Here is a 12,264-nt window from a genome sequence, read left to right as displayed (position 1 = left end):
TCTCACACTTGGTGCCCTCCCACAGTCGGGTTCTGATGCTTGGTGCCCTCTCACACTCAGGTGTCCACACTCTGTGCCCTCTCACACTCGGTGCCCTCTCACAGTCGGTGCCCACTCACACTCAGCTCTTCACACTCGTGGCCCACTCACTCTCAACTGTTCACACTCGGTGCGCCCTGACACTCGGTGCCCTCTCACGTTTGGTGCCCCCTCACTCTCGGGTGTTCACACTCGGTACCCTCTCACACTCGGTGCCCCCTCACTCTCGGGTGTTCACACTCGGTGCCTTCTCACACTCGGTGCCCCTTCACTCTCGGGTGTTCACACTTAGTGCCCTCTCACACTCGGGTGTTCACACTCAGTGCCTTCTCACTCTCGGGTGTTCACATTCGGTGCCCTCTCACACTCGGTGCCCCCTCACTCTCGGGTGTTCACACTCAGTGCCCTCTCACAGTCGGGGGTTCACACTCGGTGCCCTCTCACACTCGATGCCCTCCCACTGTCGGTTTCTGATGCTTGGTGCCCTCTCACACTGGGTGCTCTCTCACACTCGGTGCCCTCTCACTCTAGGGTGTTCACACTCGGTGCCCGCTCACTCTCGAGCGTTCACACTCGGTGCCTTTTCACTCTCGGTGCCCCTTTGCTCTCGGATATTTACACTTAGTGCCCTCTCACACTCGGTTGTTCACACTCAATGCCTTCTCACTATCGGGTGTTCACATTCGGTGCCCTCTCACATTTGGGTGTTCACACACGGTGCCCTCTCACACTCGTTGCCCCCTCACTCTCGGGTGTTCACACTCGGTGCCCTCTCAATCTCGGTGCCCCTTCACACTTGGGTGTTCACACTTGGTGCCCTCTCACACTTGGTGCCGCCTCACACTCAGGTGTTCAGACTCGTTGCCCTCTCACTCTCGGGTGTTCACTCTCGGTGCCCCCTCACACTCGGGTGTTCACACTCGGTGCCCTCTCATACTTGGTGCTCCCTCACACTTGGGTGTTCACACTCGGTGCCCTCTCACACTCACTACCCCCTCACTCTCAGGTGTTCACACTCGTTGCCCTATAACACTCGGGTGTTCACACTCAATGCCTTCTCACTATCGGGTTTTAACATTCAGTGCCCTCTCACACTTGGGTGTTCACACACGGTGCCCTCTCACACCCGGTGCCCCCTCACTCTCAGGTGTTCACACTCGGGTGTTCACACTCGGTGCCCTCTCACACTCGGTGCCCCCTCACACTTGGTTGTTCACACTCGGTGCCCCCTCAGTCTCGGGTGTTCACACTCGGTGCCCTCTCACACTCAGGTGTTCACACTCGGTGCCCTCTCACACTTGGGTGTTCACACTCGGTGCCCTCTCACACTCGGGTGTTCACACTCGGTGCCTGCTCACTCTCAAGTGTTCACACTCGCTGCCCTCTGACACTCGGTGCCCTCTCACACTCAGTGCCCCCTCACTCTCGGGTGTTCACACTCGGTACCCTCTCACACTCGGTACCCCCTCACTCTCGAGTGTTCACACTCAGTACCTTCTCACACTCGGTGCCCCTTCACTCTCGGGTGTTCACACTTAGTGCCCTCTCACACTCGGGTGTTCACACTCTGTGCCTTCTCACTCTCAGGTGTTCACACTCGGTGCCCTCTCACACTCGGAGCCCCCTCACACTCGGTGCCCCCTCACTCTCGGGTGTTGACACTCACTGCCCTCTCACACTCGGATGTTCACACTTGGTGCCCTCTCACTGTCGGGTTCTCATGCACGGTGCCCTCTCACACTCAGGTATTCACACTCGGTGCCCTCCTCTCACACTTGGTGTCCTATCACACTCGGTTGCTCACACTTGGTGCCCTCTCACTCACGGGGGTTCATACTCGGTGCTTTTCAAACTCGGTGCCCCTTCGCTCTCAGATGTTTACACTTAGTGCCCCCTCACACTCGGGTGTTCACACTCGGTGCCCTCTCACATTTGGGTGTTCGCACTCGGTGCCCTCTCACACTCGGAACTCCCTCACTCTCCGGTGTTCACATTCGCTGCCCTCTCACACTCGGGTGTACACACTCGGTGCCCTCTCACAGTCGGTGCCCTCTCAATGTCGGATTCTCACACTCGGTGCCCTCTCACACTCAGGTGTTCACACTCGGTGCCCTCTCACACTCGGTGCCCTCTCACACTCGGTGCCCACTCACACACAGCTCTTCACACTCGTGGCCCACTCACTCTTGACTGTTCACACTCGGTGCGCCCTGACACTCGGTGCCCTCTCACGTTTGGTGCCCCCTCACTCTCGGGTGTTCACACTCGGTACCCTCTCACACTCGGTGCCCCCTCACTCTCGAGTGTTCACACTCGCTGCCCTCTCACACTCGGTGCCCTCCCACAGTCGGGTTCTGATGCTTGGTGCCCTCTCACAAACAGGTGTTCACACTCAGTGCCCTCTCACACTCGGTGCCCTCTCACAGTCGGTGCCCACTCACACTCAGCTCTTCAAACTCGTGGCCCACTCACTCTCGACTGTTCACACTTGGTGCGCCCTGACACTCGGTGCCCTCTCACGTTTGGTGCCCCCTCACTCTCGGGTGTTCACACTCGGTACCCTCTCACACTCGGTGCCCCCTCACTCTCGGGTGTTCACACTCGCTGCCCTCTCACACTCGGTGCCCTCCCACAGTCGGGTTCTGATGCTTGGTGCCCTCTCACATTCAGGTGTTCACACTCGGTGCCCTCTCACACTCGGTGCTCTATCACACTCGGGTGTTCACAGTTGGTGCCCTCTCACACTCAGGTGTTCACACTGGGAGCTCTCTCACACTCGGTGCCCTCTCACTCTCGGGTGTTCACACTCGGTGCCCACTCACTCTCGAGCGTTCACACTCAGAGCCCTGTCACACTCGGGTGTTCACACTCGGTGCCCTCTCACACACGGGTGTTCACACCCGGTGCCTTTTCACACTCGGTGCCGCTTAGATCTCGGATGTTTACACTTATTGCCCTCTCACACTCGTTTTTCACACTCAATGCCTTCTCACTATTGGGTGTTCACATTCAGTGCCCTCTCACATTTGGGTGTTCACACACGGTGCCCTCTCACACTCGGTGCCCCCTCGCTCTCGAGTGTTCACACTCGGTGCCCTCTCACTCTCTGCTGAACACACTCGGTGCCCTCCCACACTCGGGTGTTCACACTCGGTGCCCTCCAACACTCGGGTGTTCACGCTCAGTGCCCTCTCACACTCGGAGGCTCACACGCGGTGCCCTCTCACTCTCGGGTGTTGACGCTCAGGGCCCTCTCATTCTCGGGTGTTCACATTCGGTGCCCTCTCACACTTGGGTTCTCACACTCGGTGCCCCCTCACTTTCAGGTTTTCACGCTCGGTGCCCTCTCACTCTCGGGTGTTTACATGCGGTGCCCTCTCACAGTTGGGTTCTCACACTCGATGCTCTCTCATTCTTGTGTGCTCACACTCAGTGCCCTCTCACTCTCGGGTGCTCACGCTCGGTGCCCTCTCACTCTCAGGTGTTCACACGCGGTGTCCTCTCTCTCGGGTGTTCACGCTCAGTGCCCTCTCACTCTCGGGTGTTCAAGCTTGGTGCCCTCTCACTGAAGTGTTCACACTCGGTGCCCTCTCACACTTGGGTTCTCACACTCGGGGCCCACTCACAATAGGGTGTTCACACTCGGTGCCCGCTCACTCTCGAGCATTCACACTCGGTGCCCTATCACACTTGGGTGTTCACACTTGGTGCCCTCTCACACTTGTTGCCCTCTTAGACTAGAGTGTTCACACTCGGTGCCCTCTCACTCTCGGTTGCTACACTCGGAGCACTCCCATTCTAGGGTGTTGACACTCGGTGCCCGCTCACTCTCGAGCGTTCACACTCGGTGCCCTATCACACTTGGGTGTTCACACTTGGTGCCCTCTCACACTCGGGTGTTCACACTCGGTGCCCTCTCACTCACAGGTGTTCACACTCGGTGCCTTTTCAAACTCGGTGCCCCTTCGCTCTCAGATGTTTACACATAGTGCCACCTCACACTCGGGTGTTCACACTCGGTGCCCTCTCACACTCGGTGCTCCCTCACTCTCCGGTGTTCACACTCGCTGCCCTCTCACACTCGAGTGTTTACACTCGGTGCCCGCTCACTCTCGAGCGTTCACACTCAGTGACCTATCACACTCGGGTGTTCACACTCGGTGCCCTCTCACACTCGGGTGTTCACACTAGGTGCCATCTCACTCTCGGGTGTTCACACTCGGTGCCTTTTCACACTCAGTGCCCCTTTGCCCTCGGATGTTTACACTTAGTGCCCTCTCACACTCGGTTGTTCACACTCGATGCCTTCTCACTATCGGGTGTTCACATTCAGTGCCCTCTCACATTTGGGTGTTTACACACGGTGCCCTCTCACACTTGGTGCCCCTCACTCTCGGGTGTTCACACTCGGTACCCTCCAACACTCGGGTGTTCACACTCAGTGCCCTCTCACACTCGGGTGTTCGCACTTGGTGCCCTCTCACACTCGTTGCCCCCTCACTTTCGGGTGTTCACACTCGGTGTCCTCTCACTCTTGGGTGTTCACACTTGGTGCCCTCTCAATCTCGGTGCCCCTTCACACTCGGGTGTTCACACTCGGTGCCCTCTCACACTTGGTGCCGCCTCACACTCAGGTGTTCAGACTCGTTGCCCTCTCACTCTCGGGTGTTCACTCTCGGTGCCCCCTCACACTCGGGTGTTCACACTCGGTGCCCTCTCATACTTGGTGCTCCCTCACACTTGGGTGTTCACACTCGGTGCCCTCTCACACTCACTACCCCCTCACTCTCAGGTGTTCACACTCGTTGCCCTATAACACTCGGGTGTTCACACTCAATGCCTTCTCACTATCGGGTTTTAACATTCAGTGCCCTCTCACACTTGGGTGTTCACACACGGTGCCCTCTCACACCCGGTGCCCCCTCACTCTCAGGTGTTCACACTCGGTGCCCTCTCACACTCGGGTGTTCACACTCGGTGCCCTCTCACACTCGGTGCCCCCTCACACTCGGTTGTTCACACTCGGTGCCCCCTCAGTCTCAGGTGTTCACACTCGGTGCCCTCTCACACTCAGGTGTTCACACTCGGTGCCCTCTCACACTCGGGTGTTCACACTCGGTGCCTGCTCACTCTCAAGTGTTCACACTCGCTGCCCTCTGACACTCGGTGCCCTCTCACACTCAGTGCCCCCTCACTCTCGGGTGTTCACACTCGGTACCCTCTCACACTCGGTACCCCCTCACTCTCGAGTGTTCACACTCGGTGCCTTCTCACACTCGGTGCCCCTTCACTCTCGGGTGTTCACACTTAGTGCCCTCTCACACTCGGGTGTTCACACTCAGTGCCTTCTCACTCTCGGGTGTTCACACTCGGTGCCCTCTCACACACGGAGCCCCCTCACACTCGGTGCCCCCTCACTCTCGGGTGTTGACACTCACTGCCCTCTCACACTCGGATGTTCACACTTGGTGCCCTCTCACTGTCGGGTTCTCATGCACGGTGCCCTCTCACACTCAGGTGTTCACACTCGGTGCCCTCTCACACTTGGTGTCCTATCACACTCGGTTATTCACACTCGGTGCCCTCTCACTCACGGGTGTTCACACTCGGTGCTTTTCAAACTCGGTGCCCCTTCGCTCTCAGATGTTTACACTTAGTGCCCCCTCACACTCGGGTGTTCACACTCGGTTCCCCCTCACTCTCAGGTGTTCACACCTGGTGCCCTCTCACATTTGGGTGTTCACACTCGGTGCCCTCTCACACTCGGAACTCCCTCACTCTCCGGTGTTGACATTCGCTGCCCTCTCACACTCGGGTGTTCACACTCGGTGCCCTCTCACAGTCGGTGCCCTCTCAATGTCGGATTCTCACACTCGGTGCCCTCTCACACTCAGGTGTTCACACTCGGTGCCCTCTCACACTCGGTGCCCTCTCACAGTCGGTGCCCACTCACACTCAGCTCTTCACACTCGTGGCCCACTCACTCTCGACTGTTCACACTCGGTGCGCCCTGACACTCGGTGCCCTCTCACGTTTGGTGCCCCCTCACTCTCGGGTGTTCACACTCAGTACCCTCTCACACTCGGTGCCCCCTCACTCTCGGGTGTTCACACTCGCTGCCCTCTCACACTCGGTGCCCTCCCACAGTCGGGTTCTGATGCTTGGTGCCCTCTCACATTCAGGTGTTCACACTCGGTGCCCTCTCACACTCGGTGCTCTATCACACTCGGGTGTTCGCAGTTGGTGCCCTCTCACACTCAGGTGTTCACACTGGGAGCTCTCTCACACTCGGTGCCCTCTCACTCTCGGGTGTTCACACTCGGTGCCCACTCACTCTCGAGCGTTCACACTCAGAGCCCTGTCACACTCAGGTGTTCACACTCGGTGCCCTCTCACACTCGGTGCCCACTCACACTCAGCTCTTCACACTCGTCGCCCACTCACTCTCGACTGTTCACACTCGGTGTGCCCTGACACTCGGTGCCCTCTCACGTTTGGTGTCCCCCTCACTCTCGGGTGTTCACATTCGGTACCCTCTCACACTCGGTGCCCCCTCACTCTCGGGTGTTCACACTCGCTGCCCTCTCACACTCGGTGCCCTCCCACAGTCAGGTTCTGATGCTTGGTGCCCTCTCACACTCAGGTGTTCACACTCGGTGCCCTCTCACACTCGGTGCCCTCTCACAGTCGGTGCCCACTCACACTCAGCTCTTCAAACTCGTGGCCCACTCACTCTCGACTGTTCACACTCGGTGCGCCCTGACACTCGGTGCCCTCTCACGTTTGGTGCCCCCTCACTCTCGGGTGTTCACACTCGGTACCCTCTCACACTCGGTGCCCCCTCACTCTCGGGTGTTCACACTCGCTGCCCTCTCACACTCGGTGCCCTCCCACAGTCGGGTTCTGATGCTTGGTGCCCTCTCACATTCAGGTGTTCACACTCGGTGCCCTCTCACACTCGGTGCTCTATCACAATCGGGTGTTCACTGTTGGTGCCCTCTCACACTCAGATGTTCACACTGGGAGCTCTCTCACACTCGGGTGTTCACACTCGGTGCCCTTTCACACACGGGTGTTCACACTCGGTGCCTTTTCACACTCGGTGCCCCTTAGATCTCGGATGTTTACACTTAGTGCCCTCTCACACTCGGTTGTTCACACTCAATGCCTTCTCACTATTGGGTGTTCACATTCAGTGCCCTCTCACATTTGGGTGTTCACACACGGTGCCCTCTCACACTCGGTGCCCTCTCACTCTCGGGTGTTCACACTCGGTGCCCACTCACTCTCGAGCGTTCACACTCAGAGCCCTGTCACACTCGGGTGTTCACACTCGGTGCCCTCTCACACACGGGTGTTCACACTCGGTGCCTTTTCACACTCGGTGCCCCTTAGATCTCGGATGTTTACACTTAGTGCCCTCTCACACTCGGTTGTTCACACTCAATGCCTTCTCACTATTGGGTGTTCACATTCAGTGCCCTCTCACATTTGGGTGTTCACACACGGTGCCCTCTCACACTCGGTTCCCCCTCGCTCTCGGGTTTTCACATTCCGTGCCCTCTCACTCTCTGCTGAACACACTCGGTGCCCTCCCACACTCGGGTGTTCACACTCGGTGCCCTCCCACACTCGGGTGTTCACACACGGTGCCCTCCAACACTCGGGTGTTCACGCTCAGTGCCCTCTCACACTCGGAGGCTCACACGCGGTGCCCTCTCACTCTCGGGTGTTGACGCTCAGGGCCCTCTCATTCTCGGGTGTTCACATTCGGTGCCCTCTCACACTTGGGTTCTCACACTCGGTGCCCCCTCACTTTCAGGTTTTCACGCTCGGTGCCCTCTCACTCTCGGGTGTTTACATGCGGTGCCCTCTCACAGTTGGGTTCTCACACTCGATGCTCTCTCATTCTCGTGTGCTCACACTCAGTGCCCTCTCACTCTCGGGTGCTCATGCTCGGTGCCCTCTCACTCTCAGGTGTTCACGCGCGGTGCCCTCTCTCTCGGGTGTTCACGCTCAGTGCCCTCTCACTCTCGGGTGTTCAAGCTTGGTGCCCTCTCACTGAAGTGTTCACACTCGGTGCCCTCTCACACTTGGGTTCTCACACTCGGGGCCCACTCACACTTGGGTGTTCACACTTGGTGCCCTCTCACAGTTGGGTTCTCACACTCGGTGCACGCTCACTCTTGGGTTTTAACGTTCGGTGCACTCTCACTCTCAGGTGTTTACACATGGTGCCCTCCCACTCTCGGGTTCTCACACTCAGTGCCTTCTCACTGTCGAGTGTTCACACTCGGTGACTTCTCACTCTCGTGCGTTCACGCTCATTGCCCTCTCAGTCTCGGGTGTTCACGCTCGGTGCCCTCTCACTCTTGGGTGTTCACGCTCAGTGCCCCCTCACACTTGGGGGCTCACACGCAGTGCCCTCTCACTCTCGGGTGTTAACGCTCAGGGCCCTCTCACTCTCGGGTGTTCACACTCGGTGCCCTCTCACAGTCGGGTACTCACATTCGGTGCCCCCTCACTCTCGGCTGTTCACATTCGGTGCCCTCTCACACTTGGGTTCTCACACTCGGTGCCCCCTCACTCTCGGGTTTTCACGCTCGGTGCCCTCTCACTCTCGGGTGTTTACACGCGGTGCCCTCTCAAACACGGGTTCTCACACTCGATGACCTCTCACTCTCGGGTGCTCACACTCGATGTCCTCTCACTCTCGGGTGCTCACGCTCGGTGCCCTCTCACTCTCGGGTCTTCATGCTCGGTGCCCTCTCACACTTGGACTCTCACACTAGGTGCCCTCTCACTCTCGGGGTTAACACGCGGTGCCCTCTCACTCTCGGGTTCTCACACTCAGTGCCCTCTCACTGTCGAGTGTTCAAACTCGGTGCCCTCTCAATCTCGTGTGTTCACACTCGGTGCTCTCTCAGTCTCGGGTGTTCACGCTTGGTGCCCTCTCACTCTTGGGTTTTCATGCTCGGTGCCCTCTCACTCTAAGGTGTTCACACTCATTGCCCCCTGACACTCGAGTGCTCACATGCGGTGCCCTCTCACTCTCGGGTGTTCACACTTGGTGTCCTCTCACGCTTGGATTCTCACACTCAGTGCCCTCTCACACTCTGTGCCCACTCACACCCGGGTCTTCACACTCATGGCCCTTTCACTCTCGAGTATTCACACTCGTTGTGCCCTGACACTCGGTGCCCTCTCACACTTGGTGCCCCCTCACTCTCAGGTGTTCACACTCGGTACCCTCTCACACTCGGTGCCCCCTCACTCTTGAGCGTTCACACTCGGTGCCTTCTCACACTCGGTGCCCCTTCACTCTCGGGTGTTCACACTTAGTGCCCACTCACACTCGGGTGTTCACACTCAGTGCCTTCTCACTCTCGGGTGTTCACATTCGGTGCCCTCTCACACTCGGTGCCCCCTCACTCTCGGGTGTTCACACTCGCTGTCCTCTCACACTCGGGTGTTCACACTCAGTGCCCTCTCACAGTCGGGGGTTCACACTCGGTGCCCTCTCACACTCGGTGCCCTCCCACTGTCGGTTTCTGATGCTTGGTGCCCTCTCACACTGGGTGCTCTCTCACACTCGGTGCCCTCTCATTCTAGAGTGTTCACACTCGGTGCCCGCTCACTCTCGAGCGTTCACACTCGGTGCCTTTTCACTCTCGGTGCCCCTTTGCTCTCGGATATTTACACTTAGTGCCCTCTCACACTCGGTTGTTCACACTCAATGCCTTATCACTATCGGGTGTTCACATTCGGTGCCCTCTCACATTTGGGTGTTCACACACGGTGCCCTCTCACACTCGTTGCCCCCTCACTCTCGGGTGTTCACACTCGGTGCCCTCCCACTCTCGGGTGGTCACACTCGGTGCCCTCCAACACTCGAGTGTTCACACTTGGTGCCCCCTCACTCTCAGGTGTTCACACTCAGTGCCCTCTCACAATCGGGTATTCGCACTCGGTACCCTCTCACAATCGGTACCCATCACTCTCGAGCGTTCACACTCAGTGCCTTCTCACACTTGGTGCCCCTTAACTCTTGGGTGTTCACACTTAGTGCCCTCTCACACGCGGGTGTTCACACTCAGTACTTTCTCACTCTCAGGTGTTCACACTCGGTGCCCTCTCACACTTGGAGCCCCCTCACACTCGGTGCCCCCTCACTCTCGGGTGTTCACACTCGGTGCCCTCCCACACTCGGATGTTCACACTCGGTGCCCTCCAACACTCGAGTGTTCACACTCGGTGCCCCCTCACTCTCAGGTGTTCACACTCAGTGCCCTCTCACAATCGGGTGTTCGCACTCGGTACCCTCTCACAATCGGTGCCCCATCACTCTCGAGCGTTCACACTCAGTGCCTTCTCACACTTGGTGCCCCTTCACTCTTGGGTGTTCACACTTAGTGCCCTCTCACACGCGGGTGTTCACACTCAGTACCTTCTCACTCTCAGGTGTTCACACTCGGTGCCCTCTCACACTCGGAGCCCCCTCACACTCGGTGCCCTCTCACTCTCGGGTGTTCACACTCGCTGCCCTCTCACACTTGGGTGTTCACACTCGGTGCCCTCTCACAGTCGGTGCCATCTCACTGTCGGGTTCTCATGTACGGTGCATTCTCACACTCAGGTGTTCACACTCTGTGCCCTCTCACACTTGGTGTCCTATCACACTCGGTTGTTCACACTCGGTGGCCTCTCACACTCAGTGCCCTCTCACTCACGGGTGTTCACACTCGGTGCTTTTCAAACTCGGTGCCCCTTCGCCCTCAGATGTTTACACTTAGTGCCCCCTCACACTCGGGTGTTCACACTTGGTCCCCCCTCACTCTCAGGTGTTCACACTCGGTGCCCTCTCACATTTGGGTGTTCACACTCGGTGCCCTCTCACAGTCGGTGCCCTCTCAATGTCGGATTCTCACACTCGGTGCCCTCTCACACTCAGGTGTTCACACTCGGTGCCCTCTCACACTCGGTGCCCTCTCACACTCGGTGCCCACTCACACTCAGCTCTTAACACTCATGGCCCACTCACTCTCGACTGTTCACACTCGGTGCGCCCTGACACTCGGTGCCCTCTCACGTTTGGTGCCCCCTCACTCTCGGGTGTTCACACTCAGTACCCTTTCACACTCGGTGCCCCCTCACTCTCGGGTGTTCACACTCATTGCCCTATAACACTCGGGTGTTCACACTCAATGCCTTCTCACTATCGGGTTTTCACATTCAGTGCCCTCTCACACTCGGTGCCCTCTCACACTCGGGTGTTCACACTCGGTGCCCCCTCTCTCTTAGGTATTCACACTCAGTGCCCTCTCACACTCGGTTGTTCACACTCGGTGCCCTCTCAAACTCGGGTGTTCACACTCGGTGCCCCCGACACTACCTTGCCCTCTCACACTTGGTGTCGCCTCACTCTCGGGTGTTCACACTCGGTACCCCCTCACTCTCGAGTGTTCACAGTCGGTGCCTTCATACACTCGATGCCCCTTCACTCTCGGGTGTTCACACTTAGTGCCCGCTCACACTCGGTGCCCCTCACTCTCAGGTGTTCACACTCCGTGCCCTCTCACACTCGGGTGTTCACACTCGGTGCCTTCTCACTATCGGGTGTTCACATTCAGTGCCCTCTCACATTTGGGTGTTTACACACGGTGCCCTCTCACACTTGGTGCCCCTCACTCTCGGGTGTTCACACTCGGTGCCCTCTCACTCTGTGCTGCTCACACTCGGTGCCCTCCCACACTCGGGTGTTCACACTCGGTACTCTCCAACACTCGGGTGTTCACACTCAGTGCCCTCTCACACTCGGGTGTTCGCACTTGGTGCCCTCTCACACTCGGTGCCCCCTCACTCTCGGGTGTTCACACTCGGTGCCCTCTCACTCTTGGGTGTTCACACTCGGTGCCCTCTCAATCTCGGTGCCCCTTCACACTCGGGTGTTCACACTCGGTGCCCTCTCACACTTGGTGCTGCCTCACACTCAGATGTTCAGACTCGTTGCCCTCTCACTCTCGGGTGTTCACTCTCGGTGCCCCCTCACACTCGGGTGTTCACACTCGGTGCCCTCTCATACTTGCTGCTCCCTCACACTTGGGTGTTCATACTCAGTGCCCTCTCACACTCACTACCCCCTCACTCTCAGGTGTTCACACTCGTTGCCCTATAACACTCGGGTGTTCACACTCAATGCCTTCTCACTATCGGGTTTTAACATTC

Source organism: Carcharodon carcharias, chromosome 7 (genome assembly GCF_017639515.1).
Source record: "Carcharodon carcharias isolate sCarCar2 chromosome 7, sCarCar2.pri, whole genome shotgun sequence".
NCBI lineage: Eukaryota > Metazoa > Chordata > Chondrichthyes > Lamniformes > Lamnidae > Carcharodon > Carcharodon carcharias.
Note: the sequence above shows the minus strand (reverse complement) of the source record.